Source organism: Lithobates pipiens, unplaced genomic scaffold (genome assembly GCF_037356315.1).
Source record: "Lithobates pipiens isolate NorthernLeopardFrog02 unplaced genomic scaffold, aLitPip1_a1.2 Scaffold_25, whole genome shotgun sequence".
Taxonomy (NCBI): domain Eukaryota; kingdom Metazoa; phylum Chordata; class Amphibia; order Anura; family Ranidae; genus Lithobates; species Lithobates pipiens.
This window is the reverse complement of record NW_027507787.1, coordinates 195,071,950-195,087,814: the sequence shown is the minus strand read 5'-3', so window position 1 is coordinate 195,087,814 and position 15,865 is coordinate 195,071,950. Positions and strand designations below refer to the sequence as shown.

The 15,865-nt window shown below is 43.6% G+C and overlaps 1 protein-coding gene across 5 annotated transcripts in view; it reads right to left on the bottom strand.

Moving 5' to 3' along the window:
- Positions 1–2,781, bottom strand: part of FGFR2 (fibroblast growth factor receptor 2) — a 130,599-nt gene extending 127,818 nt beyond the window's left edge. For 3 of the 5 annotated variants that reach the window (XM_077455382.1, XM_077455381.1, XM_077455383.1), the window contains exon 1: positions 2,428–2,780. The gene's annotated coding sequence lies outside the window, so the exon portion shown is untranslated. Of the gene's footprint in view, positions 1–2,427 lie in introns of all 5 variants that reach the window. The other 2 variants (XM_077455379.1, XM_077455384.1) reach the window with 1 other exon arrangement.
- Between the last annotated feature and the right edge of the window lie 13,084 nt (positions 2,782–15,865).

The following is a 15,865-nucleotide window of genomic DNA, read 5'->3' as shown; positions in this document are numbered from 1 at the left end:
TGCTTCTCCTTAGAACTTTTTCCCTTTTACTTGCAACAAAAACTTGTTCTCCAGCCTGTCCCATAGGATAAAATAAAGCTTATGCACAAAAGGCAAACCTAGTGAAGCAGGAGATCTAAAGCAGAGTTTTAAAAGAATGACAACATGGGTCCTCCCTCCGCTATTGTTCCATTTTTCAGCAATTAAGTCTTCCATCGCCCACGTGAAAAAACAGTCAGGTTCACCTGCCCAGGTAGGTTAACCCAAGTTGTGCTACGCCACATACAAATGCCATGCCAAACCTTCACCGAGGTCAGAGAAATGTTGGAGCAACGACCAGAAAACCTTCATAACTACAAGGATTCTGATATTCCCGACATCGCCAGCAAGATCTGGAGCTCATCGCCCCCCCTTTGTCTAATGTTCTCTTCTGTTAAATATTTGTTCCAAGTGATAACGTGTGTTCCAGGCATGCTAATCCAATGGCAGATTCCAACCTACAAGGACAAGTCCCTATGGAGTGAGCCAGTCTGATGGGCTGGTGAGATCATCAGAATGCTGACCACACACACACGTTATTACTGGATTGTACAATTCACAAAACCGAAGGCTCCCCATACATTATACAATTTTCCTTTAGATTTATTTACCAATGCTATATAATATTGGGGCAAACCTAAACACTTTAAATTGTAAGCAATCAGGCAGGCTCTTGCATTACATAGTTGAAGGTAAATCTAAAAGAAAATTGAATAAGAAAAAAAAATAAAAAAATTGTATAATGTATGGCCAGCTTTAGACAAAAATCATTGGGCACACAAGACACAATCCAGTCTTCTGTTTGATAAGGCTTGTATGAAAGCATGATGATTGGAGAGGACAATGTTATTATAGATAATTGAAATGATAGAATTGTACAATGTTCTCTATGTCTTTACATTCATATTATGATTTATGGACCTGCTAATGAGGTGGCAGAGATTACCTATTATATATCATACATCACAGCATAAGAACACTGGAGTGGAGGCTTTAGGAATGTGATGTGTAGATATAGTATTGGGGGCTTAGTGAGCCTGTACAATCAGATTGTGTGTATGGCACAATCCTACCATTCAGATATAGTGTACATTGTGTAAGGGGGGGGGGGGGGGAATCTTACAATATGTAGGATATAAGGGGTACATATGATCAGATTGTGTTTATGGGGAAACTTTATCATCTCTGAGATAAAAATGAGAGTATGATCAGAATGTGCAATCGTATTGAGAAAACGTGAAGTATAAAAGGCATACAGCGGAGTATGATCTCAAGTGATGTCAGCTCTCACATACAAACCGATGATGAACCACGATGGAATGTGTACGGGGTAATTCGATATTCTCTCAGATACCACTGATGAGTAACATAGGAGCATACAATCAGAGTGTATGGGGCAATATTTATTACTGGTACTTACATAGCGCCAACAATTGGCACAGCACATTACACATTTATTCTATTCTCTCAGATACAGCAGATTATGATCTACATATAGGACGGTGACATACATGCTAAGAACGTGTATGGGGTTAATCTTATCTTTCAGATACAACTTACAAGTATGATAGTAATGTGCAATCAGACAAATTTCTAACCAAACGCTATACAATCTGATTGTACAATCTGCTTCAACTTCACCAAAGCTATGAAAATCAGGCAGTACCTTTGTACTTACACAGTTGACAGTAGATCCAAAAAAGGAGGAGATTGAATAGTTTATGGGGGTAACCATATCATTTAAAAGGGGTACAAACCCCCGAGCCTAATGGCGAATCTTAAAACTGGTTTGCTACAACTTATAGCAATATTCAAAAACAGATTACAGTGTGTGGGGTCATTCGATAATCTCTGAAATACAAGCGATAAAGATGAAGGTAATGTACAATCAGACAGCGTGGGGGGGGGGGGGTACAACTGATAAGTATGATGAGATTGTACAATGAGGTTAAGTGTATGGGGTGATCAGATAAATTCAACTGATGATTATTGGGTAATCGATTAGCTACAACTGAATACGTAATATGGGAATGTACAATTATAATATATGTATGGGGTGATGATGCAATGTGAATGTACGATCAGAGGTAGAGTGTATGGGGTCAGGGATGATGATTTATACAATCATCTCATCCCTACCACCCCCCCTGCACAGAATGTATGGGGGGGTGATGTGAGAATGTACAGATTGTATGGGGGGTATCAAGGATGATGTGATTGTACAATCAGAGTGTATAGGGTTAGGGACGATGTGATTGTACAGAGTATATTTGGGGGGGGGGGGGGTAGGTATGAAGGGAATATCCATGGTAGAGTGACCCCCCCCCCCCCTCTCTCTCTCTCACACACACACACACACACACACACACACACGGATGAGATCGCTGGAAGCAGCACTATGTGGATTACCTGTCAGTGTGCAGAGATCGGACGATGGGGTAGATTTGTCAGATTTGGGGGGGGGGGGTCCCCTCGATGTCAGCCCAGTGGTGTAATCCTCACACAGCGGGGCCCAGCTTCAGCAGCGGGGAAATATCCCGATCCCCCCATCCATGGTGAGTGTCAGAGCTGCAATCCAAGTATCTACAATCCACAGCGAGCGATGTAGCATCTCCGGCCGGCCGTGCACCCCTCTGATCACAGCGGCCACATAGCCCACAGCAGGAGGAGGAGGAGGAGGAGGATAGAGACTTCCCAACGTGTACAGAGAGCAGAGGGGTGACCCGCGCAGGTCCTGTGTTTAAGGAGCAATGGAAAGTGGATGAAACTTCTCTCTCCCTCCTCCCCCCCACTCACTGCCAGCCCTATCCTCCTCCCCAAGACACACCCCCCGTGCCTGAAAGCTGACCTTCTACTCCTCCCCTCCACCAATCCCATCACCCGCCTCCTGCCGGCGCCCCTCCCACCCCTCCCTCCTCCTCTCCTCTGGCACACATCGCTGCACACAGGGATGGTTTGTTTGGATTGGAATTACTATGCTATGTGCGCCTTGGCTCTCTATTTTCCATCTCCTTCTCCTCTGATTCCCCCTTCTTGCTGCAAGGGGGAGGTGAGCTACATTACCTGGGCCATGTAGGGGCTGCTGACGTCAGAGGAGCTCCCTGTGATGTCACCTGGTCTCTGGACCCCCCAATAAAGGAGAAGGTCATGATAGTGGTTTCGGTGGATCATCATGCACTGCTAGGATTTTGTTTTGAAATGTTTTCTTTTTGGAACATTCATTTTTCATATGGTTACTGCGTTCATTTCCAGCCGCAATGACAGGAAAGTGTGTATTTCTTTCAGGAACTTCCATTCATACCAGAATTTAATGTAATAAAAGAAAACCAATCATCAGATTTTCCTAGTTTTTCCACAGCAAATCAGAAAGAAACGAAAATTCGTTTTTCTTTTTTTGTTGTTGTTGTTGTTTATTGTTTTTGATCATGCATAATCTTACTTATATGATTTTTCTCGGTACACATTAAATGAAAATCGTTCGTTCTTTTCCCAAACGAGAAACATTTTGGAGTTTGTCCCTTCGGGAATTTCTGTCCAAGAAGTCGGAATTGGCTGTCGAAAGTTGTGTACAAACTATACGAAAATTCTTTGGATGAAAATGTTCGCCTGATTTTCTTATAGTGTATACGAGCCTTAAGGCTCCGCTCACACCTTGCGTCCCACAAACTTTGTTTGACGCATGCAAAAAAAAGAAAAGTCAGCTTGCCACATTTGGCGATGCCTCTAACAACAAATGTCAGCACAAGTGTAACGCAAGTTTTTTTTTCACGCATTCTGTGCAGATGTGAATGCAGCCCAATGCCGCGTACACACGATCGAATTAAGTCCGCCGGACCACTCGATCGTGTGTGGGCTTCAGCAGACTTTTTCATCGTAAAAGTCCGGCAGACTTAGAAAGTAGTTTTGACTCAAAATATGTCCAGACTTGGCTTTCAGCGGACAATCCGTTCGTCAGTGTGCTAGTCCGGCGGACTAAGAATGACGCATGTTCTGAAGCAAGTACGAGAAGGAAGCTATTGGCTACTGGCTATTGAACTTCCTTTTTCTAGTCCGCGTTAGCAATCGCCAGACTTTCAGAGTGTCCGTGTGTGGCCAAGTCCGTTCGTTACAAAGTCCGGCAGATTGTTTGCCGGACCAAGTCCGCCGGACAATTCGATCTTTGGAAAGCGGTATAAGCCCCAGTTTACATCAGGTGTGGCTTTGAAGTCGCTCTACTTCAGCACAATTTTATAGCCCCCCATCAGTGCAACTTCATGTGCGGCTTGCTGACATTTGTGCGACTTTAAACACAGATAACAAAAGGAAAAAGGCGCGCACATACATACTATACTGTAAATAAATTAAATATAAACACCTATGAGTGATTAATTAATTGATTGCAATAATAGTGAGAAAAATTGATCTACCCCTCTAATAAATCAAACATAACATAATTTATAAAAATAATTATAAATAACAAGTGGTAATAATGAAATAAACAAAATCCCAGTGAAGTGATAAAAAAAAGTCCAATACATGAAAATAGTGCAGTGAGAACATAATAAATACCTAAATTGATAAAAAAGTAAAAATTCATAAGAATTCATGAAAAAATAGAACATATTAAGTTAATAGTAGCAATAAAAATAAAATGTAAATATATATCTATTAGTGGTAATAATAAAAAAAATAGTGGTAATAATGAGTGTAATAATAATGTAAAAATAAAAAAATAATAAATAAAAAAAAAAAGTATTCGATTTTCTGTGCAACCAAAAAACACCAAGGATCGTGACCACCACCACACAAAATATGCGCTTACCAAAAGGCAAGCGGTTTCATGCCCATAGTCAATCTTCACAGCACCTCCTAAGACCATGATCACAGTAGGCTCCCTTACTGAATAAAACAGGCCGGGATCGTCAACAGCAGCACGTGAAGCAGAAAGGCAGTACTCGGGATCCTAGGGAAATGGGAAGAAGACTCATCATAGCATAATTCCGTATAACAAATTTAATGAAAGTAAAGAAATACACTTACATAGAAAGCAGTAAAAACGGCCATAAAAAATGCTGGCCGGCATGCAATCGCCCATCCAACCTACGCTGTAACGCAATGACGTCAGCACGTCTGCCACCTGACGTACGTTTAGTCGTAAAAAGACTTATTCGTGGAGACCAATGCAAGTCGCACATGATGTCAGATGTCAATGCAAGTCGCAACATGAAATCGCACAAAAATATTGCAGGAAGCTTTTTCAAAGTCTCTGCAACTCATGTCACACTGATTTGAATGGTTCCATAGTGGCAAATAGGATGCATGACAAGTCACACCTGATGTAAAGGGGTGCTTAGTGATTAGCACTTCTGTCTTGCAGCACTGGGGTTCTCAGTTATAATACCAGCCAGGACAACATGTGCATGGAGTTTGCATGTTCTCCCACTGTTTGTGTGGCTTTCCTCTGTGTACTCTGGTTTACTCCTACACTCTAAGGACACGCTGGGAGAAGAATTGGCTCTAGTATGTAAGCCCATGTCAGGCTGGGACTTTAGATCGTAAGCTCCTTGAGAGCAGCGGCTGATGTAAATGTACAATATGTAAAGCACTGCATATGTTGTCAGAGCTATATGAATGCTTATATTAAATAAAAATGATTATACATAAAAAAAAAAATATGTTCCCTCCAGGCTTTCTCCAATCTGTTTTGGTTATTTGAGCACTTCTCCATCACACAAGATGTTGCATGCTGAGCGGCACGACAACAGTTGGGTTTCCATTGAAGCGTGAGTGCTGTGACATCTAATTCAGCCCCTCCCATAGGCTGAAGTGATTCCTATCGATCTGTAAGGCTGGTCATACAATAATAATTTTTTTCTGTTCATCAAACGATTTTTCCATCCATGCTATTGTATTCTGAAAGCTAGCACCACCAGCCGTCAGAATAAAGGTGGCACTGCCAAACTGACCACAGTTGATTGGCATTCTCTGTTTGGACTAGGTGTAGATTGTGACCTCATCACCCCACCTCGTTCAATCCCAAAACAGCTTGCATTCACTGAGAAAAATTCACAGAATTCTGTGAACAGTGCCGGTGCTGAGCAGATGGCCCATGAAGGGCAGCCGTTCGGCACAGAACCCAGAAGATAGTGGCAATCACTGGAGTAGCCTATGACAGTAATCCCCTGATTCCACAGGTATGGCACATGCATACTTAACGTTGGCCCAAGATGGACTACTGTCTTTATGTTATAAAATACATCAATGGAATTCAGCTTTAAAGTGGTTATAAAGCCTCAAAACCTTCTGTGCTGCAGCTCCCCCCAGACCCGCCCTCCCTTTTTTCTTACTTGAGCCCGATCCAGCAACATGCATGAGCGCAGTGGCTCCAGCCACTGTCTCCTCATTGGACAGATTGATAACAGCAGGAGCCATTGGCTCCCTCTGCTGTCAATCAAATCAAGTGACATGGGAGCGGAGGGCGGGGCTGCATGGGTGCCCCCAGGGAAAGCAGCTTTCCCTGGGGGCACCCAACAAAGAGGAGGTGCCTGGAGCACTGGGGGGGGGGGCACCCCAGAAGAACAGGACCAGGGCTGCTCTGTGCAAAACTATTAGGCCCCTTTCACACGGACGATCCATTCAGGTCCGCCTGTCAGTTTTTCAGGTGGACCTGAAAAGGTCTATGGAGCGTCGGATGTCAGCGGTGACAAGTCCGCTGACATCCGACCTGCTCCGATCCGTAAAAAGTGTGACGGAGGAAAAAGCTATTTTTCCATCCGTCATTGGATCGGATCGGGTGACGACTGACCGCAGTGTCCCATAGGGGAGAGCGGCGCTGTGACAGGTCCGTCCCTGCGAAGTGTGCAGAGATGGACCTGTCATCTTCCTGCTCAGTGGAGATCACTCAGGCGATCCCCCCTGAGCAAGCGGATATCCACGGGGCGGATCAGCACTGATCCGCCCCGTGTGAAAGGACCCTTACAGAGTAGAGACGTATAGGCATGTTTGTTATTTTTATTTAAAAAAACTAAGTTTTACTACCCCTTTAAGTTGACCATGAACCATAACATTGAATAGTACAATCTCCGTTAGATCTACTAACAATTATGTAGTGCAAGGATCTGTCTGCTTGGATGCAAATGGAATGCATAGTTTAGGCAGGTCCTCATATTACATCATTGTCGTAAATCTATAGGAGATTGGCTGGCTGATTAACCACTTCAGCCGCTGAAGAATTTACCCCCTTCCTGACCAAGCAATTTTTTGCGATACAGCGTTGTTTAACTGACAATTGGACAGTTGTGCAACATTGTACCCAAACAAAATTTATGTCCCCTTTTCCCCACAAATAGAGCTTTCTTTTGGTAGTATTGGATCACCTCTGCATTTTTTATTTTTTTATATAAACAAATAAAGCACGACAATTTAAAAAAAAAACAATATTTAGTACTTTTTGCTATAATAAATATCCCAAAAAAAAGTCTTCATCAGTTTAGGCTGATATGTATTGTTCTACATATTTCTGCTTAAAAAATAAATAAAAAATAAAAAAGCATACAGTGCTTTGCAAATGTATTCACCCCCTTGACTTTTACCTATTTTGCTACATTACATCCTTTAGTTCAATATTTTTTTAATCTGAATTATATGTGGTGGATCAGAACACAATAGTCTAAGTTGGTGAAGTAAAATTAGAAAAATATATACATAAAACTATTTTTCAGAAATTAAAAACTGATAATTGGCATGTGCGTATGTATTTACCCCCTTTGTTATGAAGCCCATAAAATGCTCTGGTGCAACCAATTACCTTCAGAATTCACATAATTAGTGAAATGATGTCCACCTGTGTGCAATCTAAGTGTCACATGATCTGTCATTACATATACACACCTTTCTGAAAGGCCCCAGAGGCTGCAACACCTAAGCAAGAGGCACCACTAACCAAACACTGCCATGAAGACCAAGGAACTCTCTAAACAAGTAAGGAACAATGTTGTTGAGAAGAACAAGTCAGGGTTAGGTTATAAAAAAATATCCAAATCTTTGATGATCCCTAGGAGCACCATCAAATCTATCATAACCAAATGGAAAGAACACGGCACAACAGCAAACCTGCCAAGAGACGTCCGCCCACCAAAACTCACGAACCGAGCAAGGAGGGCATTAATCAGAGAGGCAACACAGAGACCTAAGGTAATTCTGGAGGAGCTGCAGAGTTCCACAGCGGAGACTGGAGTATCTGTACATAGGACGACAATAAGCCAGACGCTCCATAGAGTTGGGCTTTATGGCAGAGTGGCCAGAAGAAAGGCATTACTTTCAGCAAAAAACAAAATGGCACGTTTTGAGTTTGCGAAAAGGCATGCGGGAGACTCCCAAAATATATGGAGGAAGGTGCTCTGGTCTGATGAGACTATAATTGAAGTTTTTGGCCATCAAAGAAAATGCTATGTCTGGCACATCTCATCACGCAAAGAACACCATCCCTACAGTGAAACATGGTGGTGGCAGCATCATGCTGTGGGGATGTTTTTCAGCAGTCCGGACTGGGAAACTGGTCAGAGTTGAGGGAAAGATGAATGGTGCTAAATACAGGGATAGTCTTGAGCAAAACCTGTACCACTCTGTGTGTGATTTGAGGTTAGGATGGAGGTTCACCTTCCAGCAGGACAATGACCCCGAACACACTAGTCAAAGCCCAGACCTCAATCCAATAGAAAATCTGTGGTCAGACTTAAAGCGGAGGTCCACCCTAAAATGGACCTCCGCTCATCGGAATCCCCCCCCCCCTCCGGCGCCACAATCGGCACCTTTCAGGGGGGAGGGGGGTGCAGTTACCTGGATAATCCAGGTAACTGCACCCACTTCCGGGCTAGCTCTCTGCGGAACGGGGCGTACGTTACGCCCCGTTCCGCAAGCGCCCGCCCCCTTCAGCAAGTGCCCCGCTGCCTGCTGGGAAACACACAGCTCCCAGAGGCAGCGGGGACCGTCCGGATTGCGCCGCGCGGCTCGCGCATGCGCAGTAGGGAACCGGGAAATGAAGCCGAAAGGCTCCATTTCCTGATTCCCATACCCAAGATGGCGGCGGGACCCGGCAGCCGAGCGAGCGATCGGCTTCGGGTGCCGACATCGCGGGCGCGCTGGACAGGTAAGTGTCACTATTTAAAAGTCAGCAGCTGCAGTATTTGTAGCTGCTGGCTTTTAAAAAAAAAACGCGGAGTCCCGGTGGACTCCCGCTTTAAAGATTGCTGTTCACAAGCACAAATCATCCAACTTGAAGGAGCTGAAGCAGTTTTGCAAGGAGAAATGGGCAAAAATCCCAGTGGTAAGATGTGGCAAGCGCATAGAGACTTATCCAAAGCGAACTTGGAGCAGTGATAGCCGCAAAAGGTGGCTCTACAAAGTATTGACTTTAGGGAGGTGAATAGTTATGCACATTGACTTTTTCTGTTATTTTGTCCTATTTGTTGTTTGCTTCACAATAAAAAAAAATCTTCAAAGTTGTGGGCATGTTCTGTAAATTAAATGATGCAAATCCTCAAACAATCCATTTTAATTCCAGGTTGTGAGACAACAAAACACGAAAAATGCCAGGGGGGGGGAGGGGGGGAGGTGAATACTTTTGCAAGACACTATATATTGATTGGTTTGCATAAAATGTATAGTGTCTACAAAATAGGGGATAGATTTATGGCATTTTTATTATAATTTTTTTTTTTTACTAGTAATGGCAGTTATCTGTGATTTTTATCGGGACTGCAACATTGCAACAAACACATCGGACACTTGTGACACTTTTTTGGGACCATTGACATTTATACAACGATCGGAGCTAAAAATAGCCACTGATTACTGTATTAATGTCACTGGCAGGGAAGGGGTTAACACTAGGGGGTGCGATCAAGGGGTTAAATGTGTTCCCTATGTGTGTTCTAACTGTGGGGGGGGGGGGGGGGAATGTGGCTGACTAGAGGAGGAGATTGATCCTTGTTCCTAGTAGTAACACACGATCTGTCTCCTCTCCCCTGACAGAACTGGCCATGTCACAAGCGATAGCCGGTGCCCGGCGGGGACACACTGTGGGGGTGCGCATGCACCTGCTACATCATCTTAAAGAGCCGACCTACAACTACGACGGCAGTCGTAGCAGTGCCATCCTGACCAGCAGGGTTGGTCGGGAAGGGGTTAAAAAAAAAGACCCATCTATGGGCAGCCTTAATGGGAGTACTAACTCCTGCCTGCACTATGCCTTTCCCTTTTGTAGGATCCTATCACCTGAACCGTCTCCCGCTAGAGCATATATTAGTATTGCTATTGTTCTATCTGCTACCCTTACTTATGGCATTACCTGTAAGTGCTCATTAATGTTTGTGCTTTAGGTGTGTGCGTTCATGCAATAACCTCTGCGTCTCTGCACCACGTGAAAACATTATTTACAAACTTCATTAAGTGAATTTATGTAAAAAACGAATTGGCCACACCAATATCTGTGAAGTGGGAATTCTAGACTAATAATACAATAATAAAAAATAATTCTAATAATTGTATGATCTTTTCTATTTATTAAAAAAAAAAATGTATGATGTACTGTCTGTTTTTGGGGTCTTGTGTATTTTAGCAAACGATTGTTTTTTTTGGTTTATTTTTAAATACATGTTTATATTACCACTGAATTGTGTAGTAGTAAATATCCTTTTTTTTGTTTGTTTGTTTTTTCTTATATGTCATGTGTATTAAATTTATGTTTAGTGTTATAGTTTAAAATTTCTCTATTCTGCATGTTTGAGATATTGTGCAGGAGATAACTCAAAAGTAACAAAAGGATACATTCATAAAAGGATACATTGAGATACTTCTGCTACATTGACATATTTCTGCATAATAAAAGGATACCTTGAGATGCTCTTGCTATATACAAATGACAACATCAAAGCCCGTGAGATACCCCATACCCATTATGGTGGCCATAGGCTTCTTTATCCAATCAATGTGCAAGTCAATAAAAACAATCCAATCCACAATTAAACAAAAGCCTTTTACACACGATCAGATTTTCCAGACAAAACCTCTGACTTTTGTCTGAAGGCGTGTGCCTAGATTTTGTCTTGCATACAAACGGGAAGGAATTGACAATAAACACAATGAACACAATTACCAATAAACAAACGTAGTGACGTACTACGTGTTTTTTCAGCTCTTTAGTGCCACCCTTTGGGCTCCTTATGCAAATTTTGTGTTAGTAGAAGTTTGTTGAGTGTTGATTCGCGCTATTAATTTTGTTCTTTTCATTTCGCGCTTTTCAGTTCACGTTTTTCATTTCATGTTTTTCATTTCATTCTTTTCAGTTAGTTTCTGAATGGCCGTTCGTCAACCAGACATGTTGCGGAATCGGAGGAGATAACTTGTTATTTATTATTGGCCTTGGCGTTATTGCTTTGACCCAAGTCCAGTCCAGGAACAGGAGGAGGAGGATTTCTTTGACCAAAAATTGGTTGCTTTATTAATGGTGACCAATTATGTCATAAGCCTTTGCTTCGGGAGCTCCAGGAGAATAATCCAGATGATTTTCACCTACTCTTGGCATCGCTGACCCCCTATACTAAGAAGCAGGACACATGCGTGAGGCTTTTATTTTATTTTTTGGTTGAAAAATAATGATTTGATTTGTTATATTTTTCTATATTTTTGGATGCATAGAATGCACTTTTTGGTTAACCACTTCAATACCGGGCACTTAAACACCTTCCTGCCCAGACCAATTTTGAGCTTTCAGCGCTGTCGCACTTTGAATGACAATTGCGCGGTCATGCTACACTGTACCCAAATGAAATTTTTATCATTTTTTTTCCACAAATAGAGCTTTCTTTTGGTGGTATTTGATCACCTCTACGGTTTTTATTTTTTGCGCTACAAATAAAAAAATACGGAAAATTTTGAAAAAAAATATGTTTTTTTTGTTTCAGTTTCAAAACTTTGTAAATAAGTATGTTTTCTCCTTCACTGATGGGGCTACACTGATGGGCACTGATAAGGCGGCACTGATGGGCACCAATGATGTGGCACCAATGAAGTGGCACTGATGAGGTGGCATTGATGGACACTGATATGTGGCACTAATAGGTCGCACTGATGGGCACTGATAGGCGACACGGATGGGCACTGATAGGTGGCACAAATTGGCACTGATAGCTGGCACAGATTGGCATGGGTGGGCGGTACAGGTGGGCACTGATAGGCGGCATGGATGGGCACTGATAGGCAGCACAGGTGGGCACTGATAGGCGGCACAGGTGGGCACTGATAGGCGGCATTGTATTATGTTATACTGTACTAATGGATGCCAATCAGTGCCAAACAATAATGCATGCCAATCAGTGATGCCCATTGTGGGCACTGATTGACATCCATTATGGGCACTGATTGGCATCCATTGTGGCACTGACTGGCATCCCTGGTGGTCTAGGGAGGATTACCTTTTGCTGGGCATCCCTGGTGGTCTGGTGGCGTCCCTGGTGGTCCAGTGTGGGCATCCTCGGGGGGGCTGTGCTGATAATCGATCAGCACAGACCCCCCCTGTCAGAGGAGCAGCCGATCGGCTCTCCTTTACTCGCGTCTGACAGACGCGAGTGAGGAAAAGCCGATCACCGGCTCTTCCTATTTACACTGTGATCAGCCTTGATTGGACACGGCTGATCACGTGGTAAAGAGTCTCCGTCGGAGACTCTTTACCGAGATCATAGTTGCCGGGTGTCAGACTGACACCCCGCAACTACGGTCGCCGCGAGGGGGCGCGCAGCGGCTCATAATCCTGATCACGTCATATGACGTCCGATCAGGATTATGCAACCACTTTGCCACCGTCTATTGCCTATAGGGCGGGCGGCAAGTGGTTAAGTTCTATTGGCAGATAGCATGTCTAATTGTATTTGTTTTCTTTTTTTAATTCACAATAAAGAAAATTGGAGAATAATACTTGGCTATGTGTTTTACTTCAAATGACAGTTTGGGAGTAGGCAGTTACATTTAAAAAATACAATGTAAAATTAACAAGGGACACCAACATAGTTGTATCTTTGATCTTAAAAACTACGGGATAATGGTGTTGTGGTAACTTGCTCAAAAAAAACAAAAAACATAAAAATATGATATCACTCGAAAAAAAAAGGATTTGAAAATTTGTTTGCAATAACTCCACCAGAACCACCAGCAAAGCAGCTTCATTATTATCCCATTAAAGAAGAAGAGAATGTGCGCTGCATTTGGAGATTTCATAATTTGCTGCATCACGAATGTTAATTCTCCATTACGAATGCTAATTTACAAGACTGACCGCTTCCGGCTCATCCTTGCTTCTGAGCATGCCTGTTTGTACTTTGGACTTTTGTCCGACTGACTTGTGTACACACACTCGGAAAATCCAACAACAGACATTTGTCCACGGAAAATTTTAAAACCTGTCATCCATCATTTGTCCACGGAAAATCCGACAACAATTGTCCGATGGAACGTTTTTCCGCCAACAGCCTGTCATCACACAATTCCCATTGGAAAATCCGATCGTGTACACGCGGCTTAATAGCCATACCCTTTTTTCCAATTGATTAAGGCTAGGTTCACACTAGCTGCGGCTGTGGCTCTCAGCAGGGGGTCCGGTGCGTCCCTGTTCACTGATTCAGGTGAGAATCAGGTCTGAATTTTTGCCTGAATTCGCACCTGAAACAGAGCCAAAGACACACAGGACCATTTTCCAACGTGGATCGCAGCCGCCCGGAGCTGGGTGAACTGGCTCCGTTGAGAACTGGTAGCACTTTCCTGTTATGTTAATTGGATGCAGGGAAACCCGCATCCAATTCACATCAGCGAGACTCAATTTATAATCAGTTTTCTCAGATCTGATCAATCAGCAGGAAGCGTTTTGCATCAGTCTGCAGCATCAAGATACTTTTTCAGGATCATATTTTGATGCTTAGATTATGAGATTACACGATGCAATGGATAATGTATGATTGTGAGTTGTGATTGCATCTAAACTATTTATTGAAATCCACTTCCTTGCCTGTGGTATATTGACGGAAACAGTTGTTGACTATAAGTCGATTATTCCTATTAAAAGAGATCAACTGGAAAATAAATCAATCCTTTATGGAAGGGTGTATGGCCACTATTAAAGCGGGAGTCCGCCGGGACTCCGCGTTTTTTTTTTTTTTTTTAAAGTCAGCAGCTACAAATACTGCAGCTGCTGACTTTTAAAATAGTGACACTTACCTGTCCAGCGCGCCCGCGATGTCGGCACCCGAAGCCGATCTCTAGATCGACACTCGAGTGCTGCCGCCGCCATCTTGGGTATGGGAATCAGGAAATGGAGCCTTTCGGCTTAATTTCCCGGTTCCCTACTGCGCATGCGCGAGCCGCGCTGCGCAATGAGGACGGTCCCCGCTGCCTCTGGGATCTGTGTGTTTCCCAGCAGGCAGCGGGGCACTTGCGGAAGGGGGCGGGCACTTGCGGAAAGGGGCGTAATGTACGCCCCTTTCCGCAGAGAGCTAGCCCGGAAGTGGGTGCAGTTACCTGGATTATCCAGGTACCTGCACCCCCCTCCCCCCTGAAAGGTGCCAATTGTGGCGCCGGAGGGGGAGAGGAATCCGATGAGCGGAAGGTCCATTTTAGGGTGGACCTCCGCTTTAAGCTAATGACACAAAAGTGATTTTTTAGAGATGAATTGCTGTTACAAATCGCTAATGGCAGCAGTTAACAGCAATTTGTAGCTAGTGATTTAATCACTAGAGTCGATGGTGATTAATTGCTACAGAATTGAGTTGTGCCCTTTGTAAATCATTTTTCTTCAGTGATTTGTATCTAAGCATAGAGATTGCTGTAAAATTTATTAGAAAAGCATTAAGAGTGATTATCGCTACTGATTTTTGAGCTGAATCCCAATCTCTAAGCAACAGAGCTACAAATCACTTTGCAAAAATTTGCTGTAAAGCTTAGCTGGCCATAGATAGACTGAAATTTGGCTAGTTCAGCAGGGACCTGGTGAATTTCAATCCATCTATGGCCAGTCCTGTTCCAAGAGCAGTGGATCTGCTTATGACTGGGTTCGCTGGAAAACTTTAGTTTGATCAGCACTACAGCCAATAGGTCATTGTATTCTGATCAGTGTATTCTGACACCAGAGGAGTCTAGCTGACCACTCAGAACCAGGGGCGGATCCAGAGTCTAGTCTCGGGAGGGGCACTGCCAGAAAATACTTTTTTTTGTGGGGAAATGGCTGGTGTCGGCGCTTCATTCATCCTGACACCATGGTTGTTATGGTGTCAGGATGATTGAAGTGCATTATTTCTATTATTACATTGTTATATAAAATGAAATAGTTCAACTCACCATAATGCAGAATCAGTGGAAGCCCTTGCCACAAGTTGCGGATTGTCACTTGCCATGTCACCTGCCACACGTTGCGGATTGTCACGTGCCACGTCGCCTGTCACCAGATGCAGACTGTCACTTGCCACGTCACCTGCCACAAGTTGCGCATTGTCACTTGCCACATCACCTGCCACATGATGCAGATTGTCACTTGCCACGTCATCTGCCACACGCTGAGGGTTGTCACTTGCCACCGCACTTGCCACACGTGAATGGTCAATAGCCACGTCACCTGCCACAAGTTGTAGATTGTCACTTGCCTGCTACAGTTGTTGGGGAATTGTCACTTCCTGTGTCCCAGAGTGAAGTCAAGCAGCAGAGAGATGATGTAATCTCTCTGCTACCCGTGGCTGCCTGCACACTGAGGGGAGAACTGCAGGGATGGCCCCTAGGTGGTGAGAGATGATGTCATCTTTCTTCTCCCCTGCCCGCTGGCCCCCTGATT